The sequence below is a fragment of the Etheostoma cragini genome, chromosome 21, assembly GCF_013103735.1.
Source record: "Etheostoma cragini isolate CJK2018 chromosome 21, CSU_Ecrag_1.0, whole genome shotgun sequence".
In the NCBI taxonomy this organism is placed as follows: Eukaryota; Metazoa; Chordata; class Actinopteri; order Perciformes; family Percidae; genus Etheostoma; species Etheostoma cragini.
The window spans coordinates 4809077-4827265 of record NC_048427.1 but is presented as its reverse complement, the minus strand read 5'-3'; the positions used below and the strand labels follow the sequence as shown (position 1 = coordinate 4827265).

Below are 18189 nucleotides of genomic sequence, written 5' to 3'. Positions count from 1 at the left end.
ATTATCAACCAGATCTTTACCCCTCTTTTGCTCTTTGAGCTCTGCTGAAATTAGGTTCAGCACTCAGCTATCCTGGAGGAGGACTGCCAAATAAGAAGAGAACGAAGAAAGATAACAGTTAGGATGTTTTTAATGGAAACTTGTGTGGTTATCAAAGTGGTTGACCCATTTTAACGTCGGTGTGTAGCAGATTCTCATTTGGAGATAGGACAGTTTTAACAGCAGTCTGTCTTTTTTTACTCATTCAGAATAGTCTTTCTCCTACATGAACTTAAATGTGTTCCATTGCATGTCTCGTAGCTTATTCTTAGTGCAGCAACAACATGACTGTACTTTGCCACATTTTTAACGTTGTTTACTTAAGATTTTAAGATGACTGAAACCTATGACTAGACAACCCCATGTAGCATGACTGTTTAGATGTGTTTGTCTTAAAAAACCTAGTAGAACAAACTGAACTACTGGTAGACTGTAATTAGAGTTGTTAAATGGTAAATCTTGTGAGCACACAAATTTTCACTGTACAAAAGCATAGGCAGTCATCCACATCCCTCCATCCTCATTCTCACCCACATTGAGCATGTTTATTGTTGTTGCCTTTTGAGCAAAAACTGTAGCCTAAATTAGCAAGGCAAACTGTTGAAGATGGAGTTCACACCAATCATACCATCATTAAATGTTCAGAAAAACACAAACTAATCTAACGAGAGGATGGAGTGCAGGCGGAGAGCTCAGGTGAGGGGAATGAGCTGATTAGGCAGGAAATGAGCTGATTGGCTGGAAAAAACTCGGAGTAGGGAAGAACTAACAGGGCTGCTTCAAAGCAGGTGTGAGTGAACATTGGACTTGTAACCAGAAAGTTTACCAAATCCATTTAAAAGTTGGTAACATTTCTGTCTTGTGTTTACAACTTTTTCTGGCATCCCAAAGTGCAGCTACATTTTGGTCACTACCAAAAAGGATTGATGTTCAAAACCCAGACAGTGTTGAAGATTAAACAGAATCTCGGGTCAATTAATTGCAAAGAAAGTTCTACAAGATAAACAGGAAGAAAGCGTTCTGAAACAGACCGAGACATATCAGCAGTGCATAATGTGATTAAGGTGAATTTAAGAGTATTAAATGCAGTGCTGCAATTACTCCCTTACTGTGTGAGTGTTTGTAATAGATGAATACATCAGGCTTTATTTAGATACAGTGAGGCGAATTGCTCTCTCATCGGAAACAAAATCAGCATGATAAATGAGCAAACAAACTACAGCCTGGCGGGCAAAGCAGAGAAAGGGGAGGCAACCGATATGGAATCCGGCCCCTCATGAGATCATTAGGGGCAAGATTCCAGATCGGCCCATCTGAGTTTTTATTTTCTCAAAGGCAGAGCAGGATACCCAGGGCTCTGTTTACATCGCCACTATTTTGGCCATTTCTACCCACTGAGGGACCATAGGCAGGCTGGGGGAACCCATGTTATTGTTAAAAAACCTCATAAAGTGACATTTGCATGCCATGGGACCTTTTAAGAATTGTTCACTCTTAATTGCTCCCCTGCTTCTTTTATTCCACTTTCTCTCTTTTTTGTTCTGTTTCTTTATTTGCCTTGTTTGACCCATTTGGTGGCCTCCTCTGCCAGCTCTTTCTTTTCGCTCTTTCTCTCTCTGTCCTTTTGTAGCTGTTTTTTCCCTCTTATCGCTGTGTTGTTGTATTAAGTTAGCGGCCAGTGGTGTAAGGTGACAGCAGGCAGGTAAAGATGAATGGAGTCCTGGCTCAGCTCTGCTGGCCAAGGCGGTGTTTTGCGCACGGATCACTGGAAGTGCTAATTTAGGCATAAACAGATTCAAAAGCACACAAAGAAATCAATGAAGCGTGGCTGATTGGACAGTGCAGACAGAGTCCCCGTACACTTACACATGCAAACACTCCCGATACCACAGTAACAGGCACATTAAGAGTGGTGTAAAAAGGCTGGCAAGTGTGCAACAGCTCTTCAGTGTGTGCATGTTCACCTGTCGGTGCTTCAGGGAGAACTGACCAAGTGTACATCTGTCTCACCACCTACTTTTCTTTCCTATCGATTACTCTCCTCCCTCTATTCTCTTTCCTTTCTTTCTTTCTTCTACCTTCATTTCTTGCATATCCAATCTTTTTTTTGTTTTCTTTTATCTTTCCTTTCCTTCCCTTGCAATCCGTTGCTGTCTTCTTGTCTTTCTTCCTTTCTTGCCTTCTCTACTTTTTCCTTCTCTTCCCTTCCTCTCCTTTACTTCTTTCCTTTTCATTTCAATTCTGCTCTTGCCCTCTTCTATTTTTCTTATTTATTTTGCACTCTCTTACTTTCTTGCATCCTTTCCCCTTTTCCTTTTCATTTCCGTTACTGTCTCCTCTTTTCCCTACTTTCCTTTTCCCCTACTCTTATCTCCCTCCTCATTTTCCTTCCTCTTCAACTAACCATGTTTCCAGCCCTCCTTTTTTCTCCTCTCATTACTTTCAATCCACTGAGTCTGGTTTGATCTCTGCCTGATGGTGATCTCTCTCCCCTAGCGCTGACAGGTACGATGGGCTTCACGTCCTCAGCTCGACGGCCGATGACTCAAGGAGAGTGATCAAAAAGTGCGATGTTCTCTCCTCTGTAAATGAACAAGCTCAGATATATGGAACGTGGAAATGAACCGAGCAGGCAAGTGCAGGCAAAGACATGTTCGCGAAAAGAAACTGAATCAGTTTGTGTGTGCATACATGTGTGGGTTTGAGAAAGAGAGAGAGATTAAAGCCTAACCAGTAGAGACAAAGACACAAAATGGCTTCAGTTGATGTCTCTTTCAGTGAGTCAGAGGTAATTGAAGTTTACACGTTGTGTAGATTTGTTTTTACAAGTCAGTATGTCTTTTTTTGGTACAGTATTGTTCACATATGCAATAAAATACCTTTTGAGACTTTCCACACACTGCTGGCTGAATCTGAAAATGCATAATTTTGTCTGTGATTTGGTACTTCTTCCACTGTAAGACTGCCTATAAAATATGCAGCTCCCTTATTCATTTCAATGAGACCACCGTGGGTTGGCACAGCTAATATAGCGTTCCAGGAGAGGATTGTTGGGGTGATAAAAGTGACTAATTTTATGCAACATCTTTCAGCAAGATGCTGTGTTGGCCTATCAAATGTGCAAGAACACAGATTATTTTGAAACATGAGCTGCATGATTTGTCATTGTTCTTACAGCAGCTGTGTTGTTCCAAAGTATTAGCAAAAAGCATTCCTCCTTGTATTATAAACCGCTATACAGTGATCAAAGTATTGTTCAAACTGGCTTTCCTGGATCATATTTGATTACCCCATCACAGCTAACAAAAGCCCTAATATATTTTTTAATGGGTGCCGTTTTTGGTCTCAACAGCGCAATGTTGCCCAACAATGTATTTCTCCGCCATAGATACATTAAAAAACACATGCTAAGAAGACAACTTTCTGTTACACCAAACCCATTCTGTGGGGTCATTTTAAATGTCAATATAGCCGATAACACAATAGAGGGGTTTTCATCAAGTTTATTTGTTTTTATTTTTGTCAGATATCATTGCAATCACAAAATACTGATTTGAGTCACGTCGCATAATTAAATCCAAGAATCAGGCAAACCGCTGAAAAAGTAAAACAATCTGTCAGAAGAACAGTGGATCTGAGCTGGTGTGGCTGATGAGGTAATGAGGTGCAGGTGGGGAGATGGCTGGGGATGCTCAGGTGGAGGGAATAAGATGATTGCAGGGCAGAAGGGATTGACAAGCTCCAAAATGACAAAAGAGTAATACGTATGGTGGCCGACAAATGCCAATGGCCAAAACACAAGCAAATTAAGAAAACAACTTTGTTAATTTGACAACACGTGCGCAGCATTTAGCATTTAACCGGTCTGTCTGTAGCTATTGTTTTCACATGTAAAAAGCTTTTTCTTATTTTAACGGCATGGGTTGACATGGTCTCAAGCTGACCTGATTTAGTGAACAAGTGCGGAGTGTGTTTCTATGACAGAGGAGATGTTCAGTGAGTCTATAGCTTACCCTTGAAACTCTGAAGAAAATTGGTCTAGTCTCTAAAAGTAGCTATCTTCCCCGTCTTAGACAAACACACACACACACACACTATCAGTGTTGTCAGAGGTGGTTTGTGCTGACTCAGATAAGGTACATCTATCTTATCGTGTCTCTTTGAGTACAAACCTGTCCACATCCATCTGCTCAGCTCTAATCTCTCTCACTTACTCACTCACTCACATGTGTAAGTTTGAGATCTGACCGTACACAAGCTGTAGTTCACCTCTTAGGTAGTAAAGGCTCTCAACTCTGATGTCAGTTTATTGTCACATTATTAGCTGACTTTGCGATGTATCGGTCAATAAAAAGGGACAAAATGTTGAAAGTGGAAATAAGTCCTAGATTAAAACTAGTTTACAATAAATCCACTTTTAAGTTAATAAATAATATGCACAATCACTTGATTACAGACACTATTACATTTGGTTCTGGTCCCATTCTATAGTAAAGTTATTTTTAGTTTTTCTACAAAAAAGCTAGTAATTCTTATCTAGAACAACAAAGAAATTAGTGAAAAATGTGACGTTCCCTGAGATATCATGACCCGCAAACAATGAGGAAACCTCAAATTCACCACAGCAGAAAGAAAAGGTATTTTGTTTGTTGTATTTGGCTGAACAAAAGTTTTACGCCAGTTGTCACTTCCTGCACTCCCTTAATGCTTTTGAACATGCCTCCACACATAAACCAGAGACACCAGCCTTTCTATGAGTATAAATGGGAGTGAAATAGGTAATGAATATCTCTGTGAGGTTTGTAGACTGTCACTGTTTCTCCCAAACCCACTTAAATGTCTTCACGGTCTGCAACCCTCCCCATCTATTGTGCCCTGCAACGGTAGGAACAAGAAATTGGACTATGCAATTGCCAGCAAATGAAAGTCAAACTAACCCCTGCCCGTGGGAGGTTTCTTATGATATACCTGAAATGTTCTGTGTGTGTGTGCATGTCTGTGTGTGTTTGTGTGCTTTCTGGGGACTGCATGTCTAATTGGGGACAAAATTGGTGTCCCCATTTGATTTTTACCGGGGCTTCATGTAGCATGATGTGAAGTGGTTTCTGTATTAACTGTTAAGGTTAGTAATTGGGGTGAGTGTTAGGTTCACCCTTCTCCACGGGAAGGATGGGGAGGGAACTTAAGTCAATGCCTTAAAAGTATTCTAAACCAAAATGTACGTGTGTGTTATCATGCACACTCAAGTGACCAAAGAGGTTTTGTTTTAGGGAAATTACTTTTTCATTTCTCTGTTCTAGTAGCTTCTGCCACCGATTTGGAGATGCTATAAATGGTGTCCAGTTCGGCATGAACACGAATGATCAGAAAATTGCGTTTGTGTCAGTGCGTCACATGTGTTACAAATAGATATGCAATGCCCCTGGGAATGCCCCAGGAAGACAGACAGTGTAGCCAATGCCTTGAATCAACCTGCAGAGGCTGTGGTCAGTAATGGATGAAATTAAGCAAAAACTTTGCGTCTTTAAAAAAATAAAAGTCAGTCAGAAGCTGTTTTCAGAGTGAGCAGGGTAGACTGGAGTTGTGTTAATGCAATGAATAATTATAAGTCACATTTCAGGAACCCTTATTTTGATTTTACCTTAAAAGGAGTCGTTTAGATAAAAAGACTAAACTAATAGCTGCGTGGGACCCAAATATTAGCAATTAACCTGGTTATAAAAAATACTATAACTGATCAAAACTGTGACCAAGTTTATAAAAGTATATATCATTAAGACTTAATTTCTTAATATTTTGAGTCATTTGCAACAACTTTAGTGAATGCTTTTGAAGACAGTAAATATTAGAAGCAATCAAAAGGGACAAAAGTAACTAATGGTATTACTGTAGGTTGTTGTGACTAAAAACGTTACATGGTTTATCCTTTTTTGGACTGACACAAATGAGATAATTGTAACACACATTTTGTACAACCCTACATTGTATCCACCTTTTTTACTATTTCTGATTATTACCCATTGGTCTCTTTTTAACACGCCTTTATGTCTACAATTTACAATAATACAATTTTAATTCATGCTTTGACAAGGCCATGAGCGTCAAGCATTCAACAGATCTTCTTACTTTTAAATGGAGATAAACATATTTGCATAATTGCCTCTAAAAATAACAAACTGAAGTAGTTTAACCCCAATACCTCCTGCTTTAATGTGATGTCTTCTCTCCTGACTGACTGACATAAAGTACCTTCCATATTTTTTTTTAATGAAAAGGTGGTCTACTGAATCTGGCCCCCGACAAGTCACTTGTCAAGCCAATCAGGCAGTTTGACAGCATCTCTTGAAGTTTTTCAAGTAGTCTTTCGTCTTTCTTTCTCTCATGTCTCCTCTCTTAGTGCAAAATCTGAAAAAGGCAATTCATTTTTCAACTGCAGTAGCTTTGGATCACACTGATGCATATTCATAATATAAGAAAACTATAAATTCAAATGCATGTTGGAATACACAAGTATTGTACATGAAGTGTGAACTATAATGTCCCTCTTGCTTTCTAATGTCCCTCTTCTCTAGGCAGACCTATACTAATAGTACTCAGACTTCTCTCATCTGTCCATAAATGTATGTGGTCTATTACAGCTCTCACTCTCTCTCTTTCCCCTCCCAGGCTGAAATGAACAGAGCAGTAATGGGAACATCACTCGTCCATCTCTCTCTTCCTATTATGTTTGTCATCTTTTTCTCGTTTTGCTGGGAGGGAGACCGAAAAGCAAAATGTTAACGAGAAGGAGGAAGAGCCGGTTGGCTGCTTGTTGAATCAACCTCATGTGAACATAGGCCTACACACAATTACATGAACACATTGGAAAGTTGACTTGTACTTGTACTTAAATGGCACTGGCTCTGTGCTTTTGAAACATGAATAGTTTTGTATTACTAAGTTTCTAGACTATCCTGAAACATGGTGATTCAAATTAAGATATCAGAATCATACAAAATTTCTTCATTTCTTCAGACAGCTGGCATAGAATAGAAAAAAGCATACTAAATGGTAAGAATAATGAAAAACCTGCTTTGTTTTACACCATGCAGCATCAGACGTTTCTGAAAAGCCCTCCGGCTGTCAGAAGAAAAAACTAATCTGTGCGCACACAATAAAAAATGTGTTTCCTCAGTTTTATAAATTGTTAGCACAGATTCATAATCTGTGCCTTTGATTTCATAAACATGTGCATTAATCTATGCCCTCTGTTTTATAAACTATTCTCACAGATTCATAATCCATGCCCTTGGTTTTAAAGAAAAGTGCACAAAGTTAGAAAGATATTCATAGATTCAAACTTCCGGGATCAATTACTCAGGGCAATGACTTTAAACACCTTGGGGACTTGTTTGTGAGTGAGGGGACAATGGAGTGGGAGACTGGTCGGAGAATCTGCACAACGGGTCAATTTATCACACCGTTGTGACGAAAAGAGAGCTGAGCCAGAAGGCAAAGCTCTCGATCTAACGGTCAGCTTTTGTCCCTACCCTCACCTATAGTCCTGAAGACTGGGTCATGACCGATAGAACGAGATCCAGGGTACAAGCGGCCAAAATGGGTTTCCTCAGGAGGGTACCTGGCGTCTCCCTTAGAGAGAGGGTCAGTCATCCGTGAGAAGCTCGGAGTAATGCCGCTGCTCCTTTGCATCAAAAGGACCCAGTTGAGTTGGTCCGGGAATCTGGTAAGGATGCCTCCTGGGCGCCTCCCTAGGGAGCTGTTCCAGGCACGTCCAGCTCGGAGGAGGCCTTGGGGAAGACCCAAGACTAGGTGGAGGGATTATATCTCCAACCTGGCCTGGGAACGCTTCCCAGTTGGAGCTAGTTAATGTTGCTCTGGAAAGGGAAGTTTGGGATTCCCTTGATGAAGCTGCTTATATAAGATGTAAAAGTGTAACTATGTCCTTCAAGTGCCGATCAGTAGAGAACAATTTAACTGATGATGACTCCAAGAGCCTTTTAAACTCTAGCTGGGTTGATTTCAGGAAGTTGATTGGAAGGATCCACACCTGCCGCACCAATCAACAGCAACGGACTGGAACAGGGAAGTGCTGAAATCATCATGAGGGCCAATCCTCTCCGGGCAACCACACAGCTGAATTTAAATACAAACCCTTTGCACATACTTTGGCTAGAAGTCCGAACTAACCTAAAAGGCAGGGTCCGTAACAGTCACGTATACTAGAAGTCTGATGTAAACACCGGGCGCAGATGTGACGTGCATTCAAATACTGGCACATGTATGACGTAAATGTAAAAAGTCTTGTCTACGCACGCTGAGCCCAGTGGCAAGCTCAACAAATATATTTTGGAAATAGGACGCAACTTAGCACATGCTGGGTACAATGGGAATCGGCCCTGAGGCGAGCGTGGCTGGTCATCATTGCAGGAAATTGCTGTGACCTAACATGACACACAGAACGGTGAAGGTGTGTTGTTTTTGATTCTCGGCATGTGGCTGACAATTTAGTTTCAAAAGAAGCTGTAGGTAGCAACAAAAAAATGCAGGCAAAACTTTTTAAACACGCCAGGTTTGTTCAGGACCCCCTCCTTCAGGTTTTACAGAACTTTATAGCAAGTTTTAGCTAACTGTTTAGCTGTCCATTACTATTTCTCGTTACACTCACCGCTCTCATACCATTGTTTTGGGCCTCAACAGGCAGCTGTTTTCAGTGGAAAAAGCTCTTAAAACCCACTGTAGTGATTATACAAAGTTTATAACTTTTTTATAACTCAACACTGGTAAACCTACTGTAGTGGAGCATTTAGCAGCTAGAAAGAGCCACATATTTCCCCATTTGTAGAGACCAAAAACAGAGCTGAATTGATGACTTGGCATGAGAAGCTGTATAAAGTCACCAATGCAGGTGATAGCCAGAGTTCAGAGTTTTTCTTTAGCACTTTCAGTGTTTGCAGACATAAACACATGCGTACAAATAGCACCATCTTCAGCTAGCAGCCAGAGACAGCTGAGATGTGGCAGTGTATCACCAGCTGCCTGGCTTTTTATCTTTGGCAGGTCTGCTTTCTTCAGGCTGCTCACAGCCAAAACATCTCCATTGCTGCCAAATACTAGAACTGATGACTGAGCCTGATCACACATACAAATGGAAATAATGCATTTACACACAAACATAGAATGTGTGTGCAACAGTGTCACTGTTGCCTAGAGATCATAGAAGGGGGCTCATCACCAGTTGTAATGTCCTTACCAGCTGGCGTAAGAGGGGATCTATCAAGTCATAATCGCCACTGAGATGCCTGCCAGGCTAATGGGTAACAGTAGATATACAGGTGTGGATTTACACTGCTGTATGAATGGGAAGAAAGGCCGAGCGGGAATGCAAGTGAAGTTTCTCTCCGTATAAACATACCCTACATTTAAACCTTAAAAGTGTCAGCCCCAGGTGTGGTCTTGCCTTTGCTGGCAAGCACTAAACTGTGAGAGGCCATGAGATTGTCTAAATCAAAAAGGTTCAGACTCTTGGGAGAACGACTGATCTTAGCAAATTTCATGATAATTTGCCTATCAGGCTAAAGACTCATGGACTGCCCAACCTTGAAACCTTGCTTGATAAAATCCATGGCAAGCTATGCTTTAGATTTTTTTAATTAGTATTAGCATAATGGTATTTCTTAAGAAAACCATTAGAATTCTTTTATTGGGGACCACTAAAAGGGCAGATTGACAAGAAACCAAACCACAAAACATAAAATAAAATGCACAATAACTTAGGTTAGGGCAGTTCAATAATAGCTCCTCTCCAAGGTGACCCTTAGATGTACATGCACTCTATGGCAATGGTTCATAAATTCCTGCCCTAACATTAACCCCCACCCTTTAAAAGACAAGCTGACTGAGCCCAACACCACAGTCCTGAGGAAGGCCTCGAAGGACTCACGCACGCACGCACACACACACAGGGTCATACACAGTACGTTCTCTCCAGTCCTTCCCCACAGTGGCTTCATGCAGGGCGATGAAGTTTCAGTCCTGTTTGGTTGCTGTGAACAGAGAACAGGTGCAGCAGTCGACAGATGAGGATTGTCTCCCCTGCCTTGTAAATAAAACACCAATCTTCATCTCAAACTTTCTCTGCACTCTCTCTCTCACCCCCACCTGCTTTTCTCTTCCATGTTAAAGTCAGCAACTTTACAACAGGGCACACCAAATTCTCTCTGATTAAAGTCATTTTGAACACAGCTTTTACAGTCATTTTTTTCCTGGTTTATGCCATTTGTGAACCAGTATCAGTTAAAACTCTCCTTGTCATTTGGTACGGTGATGCTTTGAAGCGTACAAAAAAAGTAGAGTACTAATGGAGTAAGAAGTTGGTATGATGCACAACTTTTCTTGAGGATGTACAGAAGTAGTACATTACATAGTATATAGTGTAATAGTTTACATATAAAACGCATGTGTGCAGGAAAGCCAAATACTAATGAATGATTGATTATGTGAAATTTAATGCTGACTTAAGTTAATTACAAATGATTAGTTAAAAAAGTGTTCAGCATGCAAATTCCCAGGTATAGCAGTCAGTTTTCTGGAAATTTACCGTTGCTTGCACTTGCACATTTCTGACATCAACGCCTCATGACGGAAATTTATCAAATCTTGTGTTATTAGAAAACTTTTAAAGATGCACATAACGGGCCTGTAAGTACTAAGGATTTTGTATTCCTTATTAAAAGTGTTGCACCCTAAAAATGAACAGAGAAAATCACTTCCATCTTCTATTAGTGCAAATATTCAAAATAACAATGTGCTCAGTTTAGTACAAAACCTTTTTTCCCCCGAAAAATGAATTAACCAAAAATATTGAAGTAGGCATTTCAAATTAACTGGGAAAATCAATCAATAAAAAGGAATTGTAAAGTAACAGCTACACAACGGTCAGTCATATTTGTGTTCAGTTTGCCACATCCATGATTTCTTTCTATAACTCAGCCTTACATTTTCTCTTTTTCAGAGAATTTCAGTTACATCTGGCCTTGCTTCCTTTTTAATTAAGTTGTTTTTACTACAATACTGATTAATCATACATTACTTTATAAAGTCTTTGCAGTATTTTGAGGGACTGCTGTCCTCCAATGGGTCAAAGGAAAACTCAATTGTAACTTAGTGGAACCTCAACACATCACATTTTTATTAAGACCAAAAAATGTTTATTGTTGTGACAGATTTATTAGTAGTATTCTGACTTTCTGATTCTTCAGAGTAATGCAATATTCACCCCATATCTCATTCTATGTGATAAACAAGCCATGGGAGAGATTATGAATTTTTTGCTGCAGGCAATGGGTCAGATCAGATTGCAGATTATGACTACAGATTATGGAACACATTAACTCGATTTCATTGGCAGCCAGATGGGAACCCATAAGGGGGAGGGGGGCTTACAGAAACAGCATCCCCCCCACCTGTCTTGATACACTTAAAAACTGGAACCCACCACAGGGGGAATGACTGATGGAAGCAGATGGCCGAGTTTTAAACACTCATACGGGTGATTTTTAATTTTAATTTTAATCAAGAAACTCACTTAAGTCACTTCAGGTCAATATGAACCAAAAAGTACCTGAAAAGTGTCTCTTAATTTCCAAACTTAATTTCGCTCACAATGAAACTGCGACTGTCTACATTCAATTTCTGATTAAATTTGGGATTATTAGCTTGACATTGCAGAATTACATGTAAAAAAACACTTTTATGTTGTGCCTGTGCTATATTAAATATCCTGTTGAAATAGGTATAAGTATTATTCTTATAGCTGTTGTTGTGTTTTTTAAATGTATATCAACCAATTTACTAGATGTTGAAATACTTCAAAAACATTGTGAAAAGTCTGATCTGCAGGTGGTGCTAGGGGATCATTAAAGCCAGAACGATTTTTCGGGGGACCATGAATGTCTGGACAAAACTTTTTGGCAATCCTTCTGATAGTTGAGATATTTCCGTCTGCTTCAAAGTGGTGGACCGACCAACAGACAGAGGAACAGTACATCAAGCATGGCTACAAATGATGTTGTTCTTTTTTTTTTTCTCTTCCATGTCAGTAGCCCACTTCAGTTTTGTCCTTCATTTAAACTTTTGCTAGCTTTGTCATGCCATTGTGTTTCAGCCTCTCACAAGGCATCCTACAGTGGCTGCTGAGTGTTACCCAAAAGCAATGGGGTCAAATTGGACGTCTGCAATACTCTGACCCCACTGTCCCCATGGAGGAATGGGTACATAGATAGGGATAAAGTGAATCTCCTGTCTGTCGTATTTGTCCTTTCATAAATGACAACATAAAGCTATAAATGTCAACATCAAGATCAGACACCATATCTACTATTCCCCAATGGCAGATCAAAACACTCAAACACATGAGTGACAAAAAACAGATCATATAGAGACATGATAAAACACACACACACATGCACACACAAACACTTAAGTTGAAAATAATCATTTGATGGTTTGAGGTAGGACAGGACAAAGAAATGCAGCTAAAAGAAAAGTTGAAGCCATTTCAGAGCGGTATGGCTGCTCATCCCATACGACAAAACTGCATCAATAAAACTATAAAATATAACCTCGTTGACCTGGTTTTCGGCACCATCTAAAGGTAAATACACACTCCCCACTAATCCCACATTATTAGCAGTTGTTTGGGATTGGGGCTCTCCATGTCCCGCTGGAGCTCTCATCAGGTCGAGGTCGGCAACGAAGCTTTCTAGCAATGTCGCTGCGCTGGCCGATCCCCACTGAGCACGCTCCGTCTGCGGCTGCAGGACCTGCAGCTCACCACCAGTGTTTTAGTTTGACTTTTTTTAAGATTGAAGATAGTTTTAAGATAATTAAAAGGTATTTTTTAAGAAGCTGGCTGGCTGCTAGTTAGCTAACGCTAGCAGAGTTGTCCCCTCATCTGCCAATAGAAACCCTACTTTCTGTTGGCTCAGAGCTCCACAACCTAAGTCCACAGGTACAAATTAGTTTTGCACCAAATGCATATCACTATGTTGTGGTTGTGATGGAAAATAAACCCTGAATTAAAAAAATGTACGCAAGTAAATGTTACACTACACACTTGCAGCTGTCATTGTGTTCATGCAAATATCCATCTACACATTTGTGAATATTTTTTCTGTGACTTCACATTCAGAATACAGGTGTGTGAATATGTATGTAGCGTAAATCTCATTTTACAAGTTCAGATTTTTTTACAAGCTCATGTTGTTTTTGTTTGTGTGGCTTCAAATTCAGATCACATGTGCAAATTTTAACATACAAGTTCAGATTTTTTGTTCTGCAAGGTCTAACATCGTATTGCACAAGCTCTCACCTTTTGCACCATAATTACCTTCATACCAACCGTCTCTCTACAAGAAGCCTAGGGATAAAAAACAACAACTCTAAAATTAAGTGTATAACGGTACATTTAAAAACAGGTGCAATGAATCCAGCACCTGTGTGAAGGGTTGTTCGGACTTCTAAACTGAGACACTTTTCAATGCTGATGCCCAGAGTGAAGACTGAAAAAGTCTTTGTTCACAACCTCTAATTTCAGCAGTGACTTTTTGTCTATATTGATCCTTGTCTCTTGCCAGTAAGTTAAGTTCTTACATCAGTATTAGAGGGGGAAAAGTAAAACACTTTTGCACTCATCCGGAGGCTGTAATACTCAAAGTTTTGAGAGCAGTCATTTGCTTCACGTAATCTGACCACACTTTCAAACTTTTGTAACATCTTCTTTGCTACCAAATGTACAGTATAGTGAAGTATATGACATTTTAACAGATACCAATTCTCATGTTAATGGACTGCATTTATTTGTAAGACAGCACGTGGTTGTTTTGAGCATTTGAACATAAGACCAGCTGTCGATCATCATTTGCGGACTCCAGCAGTGTTGTAGTCAAGACCACCTAAACCAAATCATTATCAAGACCAGAGTGTATCAAAACCAAGACTTTGAGGGGTTGAGACAGAGTCAAGACCAAAATCAGACCATTTAACTGAAACTAGATCCCTGAAACATACAGTAAATATGCGACTAGATGTAGCCAGGCAGCAAGTGTATTCTTCATTTGTTTATTGCATGCGGGGTTGGTGTTTTGCTTTGCTTTGGTTGTTGTTCTCTATGCTTGCCTGGCTCAGACACTGAAGACACCTCCAAACAGACCTGAGGCGCATCTCCTAAGAGGGTGAGATGGGAGCTACATATTGTATGTGTTTCTGGGGCTGAGAACAAGGGAATTCAGATGTGGAAGAGAACTAAGGTTGTGCAGGGATAATGGGCGGTCAGGAACTGTGAAGGCCCCATTTGGAGGCATCAGGTGCGCAGGACGAAGTGCAGTGAGACTAGCTTGGAAGGTGGAGCTGGACTGAGGACAGGACCTGAGGTGGTGCTTCTTCTCCTGTCACCTACAGTCACTTTAGTAGTGTTTGTTGCAGGCAACCGCGGTTAACAGTAACACATTGTTAAACTAGAAATGAGTGGAGTTATTGGTTGCATCTGTAGCATGAAGTTTTACATCCAATCACAGGAATGAGGTTAACGTGTAAATCATTGGACACACAGGCGATTTAGTGAGATCCCTGCAATTGTCGTCTTCACCGGTCTTGAATTAAAATCCTGGGGCTTCTTTATCCAAGACCTACCAAGGCAGAGTAAAAACATGGTTGATTCCGAGACAAGACCAAGACCTTTCAAAAAGTGGTCTTGAGACCAAGACCAATCTTAAGTACTACAACACTGGACTCAAGCATGCAAGTGCAAATAAGCATCTACATGAAATGGGAGATCTCAATCAGTGTTGCTGCCTGCTCTGCATGCACAAACAGATTATGGCACAGATCACTTCGACCCCACTGTCAGACAGATGGGAACCCAAAGGGGTGGTCATCCAGAAACAGCATCCCCCGCCGCACCTCATTTCTTGTCCTGACACACGACCTCCAACCTGAATTTTACCACAGGGCCAATGACTGACTGTAAGAGAGCACAGGGAGAGATGGGAAGGATGATGTAGAAGCCATTGGGGCAGTTTAAAATGACCAACCTGCATATTTTAGCTAAAAAAAATTATGTATATTTTATTTTTCACAGAGTACGGTCTAGACCTGCTCTTTTATGAAAGCGCCATGAGATAACTGTTGTTGTTATTTAGCGCTATATAAATAAAATTGAATTGAATTGAATTGAATGTATACCTTTCTCGACAGCCAGTTGTTTCAGTTCATGCCAGCGCAGTGTGAAATCATGTTGCAAGGACCTAGAGGTCAACCTTCACAGGGAGTTATTGTTTTTTCCGTTGGTAATTGAGTCATTCAGTTATTTTGAAAACTCTTGTTTTTTAAAAGCTGCATTATTAATTTTGTTTAAGGCCAGAACATTATCAAAACAAGCTTACAGATACAAGCCATGATCATGTAACAGCTTATAAATGTTGTTGTGTTTGCAAACAGCTTTCCATCTAAACATCCAGCAGACATGGAGTGTTAGCATTTGGAGTTGTATTGCGGGCCATCTGGCGAATGTACAGTATGTCCAACTTTCACTTAAAGCTTTGTTTTTTCTCCACCAGCTCCTGAGAAAAAAGCTCCACTTCACATTCTCAGTAACTTTGTCTGTCTGGCGTTTGGTGTTGTGCAGGCAGTGTTCTTATCAGAGCTTATTTATACTAAACATCGGCCTTCTGCTTCTACAAACAAATGATTAAGAGAGTTTAGCATGGGTTTGATGCTGAGAAGCATTGTATTCAAGAGCTACAGCATGTCACCTGGAACAAAATACCGTAAATAATGGGCAAACTGTAAAAACGGAGCATGTGATTTTATTAGTGGCAATTAAAATGATAATGTTCAACAGATAACTGTCAAGTCCCAAATACCAGAAACTTGCTGTGTGCCCTATAAGATTGTCAACAGTAATTTAAATTAGATAGATTTTGTGTTAATTGGCTACTAATCTCACATTGCTAGCCCTTTCTCCACAGCGCTGCAGGGCAGTGTCTGGATAGTCCACACTGCAGTCCGGGATAGGTTGGTTGGCATTTCTTTAAATCAATCACAACAGAAAACTCACAATGGAACGATTGTCTGCATCTACCCTGCAGAGTTTTGAGGAGCAGGAGCTTAAATCCACAGAGTTTAGAATTACAGCAAAAAGAAAGTGGAAGGTACTGGACATCCGGCCAAAAAGATTTACATTCTGCGAAATTTCTGGCGGCAACGTAGAAATCACACAAGTGGAACGTCATGGGTATGGACTAATTGGCTACTGAACAACTTGTTTGATGTTTTAAGAAAAGTATGGAAACCAGAGAAGGAGAATGGTGGGGAAGAGAAGGGGAAAGTGATTGCAGCAAAGCAACAAAAAAATCAGGTTTTGATAAGAACAGTTGTCATGGCACGTGTTGTGACAAAGGTCATCCAGGAGAATGATGAATGCAACCACTCATGGAGGCAGAAAAGGGGATCTTTATATGTATGCACACATTTACTCACACAGATGGGCTCAGGATGTCAATTCATACTAAAGGTGAGGAGGCAATCAGCGTCTGTCCGTTAACTGCAGCACCTCTGCTGCCTCCATTACACATCCTCCCATCCACACCGGTGTCTCCCAAACATCCATCAGACACACGGCGAAGGTCAGAGTTTGACAGCGCAAGACGAGGTGTTGATCAAAGTGACAGAGCTAAGTAGAGGGAGGTAATAGGGTAGTAGGTCGTGCGCAAAGAGCCATAAAACCTCTGGCTGATGCTTTGAATCGTCCTGCTTTTGTTCTGATGGGGATTCAATACTACACTTCAATAGTAGTTGCAATTTGTTCATCATGTCCCGGTAAAGAAGATATATCCCGACAGTTTTGCTTGAGGCAGACGAGAGCCTGACTTTCAAACATTATTTTCACCCTGTGCAATGTGAAACTTATTTTTGTATTTTTTATTTAGTGATTGAATTTAACTTTGGCCTCCCAAGATGTAACTAAGTACGTTTACTCAAGAATTATAATTAAATATTCGTGTTTATTCACGTACAGTTTTTGTCATTTGTGTACTCCAAATGCTACTACTCCACTACATTAGCGAGAAATATACAATTTATTTCATGTTTGACAGTTTGTAGTTTCTTTTGACCTTGCCGATAAAAGTTTACACAAAACATTTTAACAACTGTTATTTACCGTATTGCAACTCACTTACCTATACTTGCTAATACTCTTATATCAACCGTCTTTTTTTTCTTCCAAACCCTCAGTCACATCAGAACGGTTACTGTAAATTGGGTCATAGCCTGAAAGTTGATGTTCTAAAGCTGTCGACAGCACGCACCCACCGGTACAGCTAAGGGTGTGAGAATCATAATACTTTCTGTACATGAATATTCTACACTCAACATATGCTTAAGAATGCACACAGGAATATTGTCTCACTTTGCTATCAATAATGGGCTGTTTTTACAGATTTGCACCTGCCTCAGATGAGCTTTGTGGTTTGGATTAGCATCTTTGAAAACAACTTTATTTCATTATTTTCTTTAAGATGTAAGAATGTTAGTTTAAATGTTATACAGCACTTTTCACTCCCACAAAAAAACCTGATACCAGTTATTTCTGATTTCCTTTGATCAGTAGTAGAATCAGAGTAGATGTGTACAGTGATATGTTTCAGACACATTTTGACACAATTTTAGGAAACAATTATTAGTACATTTTAAGGACTGGTATTATGAATTTACTTTGTAAAAACTTCATTTGCATTCATTTGTGAAAGATTAATTTGTACACGAAACAAACAACATGATGCAACTCAGACAGATAATAACATTCAGATTTAACGTGTATTATCAAACCACTCCAACTTATTGGCATTTTAATTCCCCGCCATAGACTCAAGACTTTCGATAAAAGAAGCTTGTGTACTGAATCAAAATCCAAACTTTAAGTGATTGAATACATGTTTGAGACATTTCAATGCTTCTGTGTTGACATAATGAGCAAGCTGTGGATATGAATCATTTCCATCATTGCAGGTATTACAGTTGTGTGCCTTGGGCAATGAGCTGTGATTGATAACTCAGATGATTACATTTTGCCAATGGGGGGGGGGGGGGGGG

General features: G+C 40.0%; 1 long non-coding RNA gene across 1 annotated transcript in view; it reads right to left on the bottom strand.

Moving 5' to 3' along the window:
* Positions 1-4120: 4120 nt before the first annotated feature.
* LOC117937447 overlaps positions 4121-18189 on the bottom strand; it is a 14794-nt gene continuing 725 nt past the window's right edge. The window contains exons 2-3 of the long non-coding RNA XR_004655162.1: positions 17663-17670; positions 4121-4133 (exon numbers count right to left, since the gene is read on the bottom strand). This is a non-coding gene — a long non-coding RNA (uncharacterized LOC117937447). The remainder of the gene's footprint in view (positions 4134-17662; positions 17671-18189) is intronic.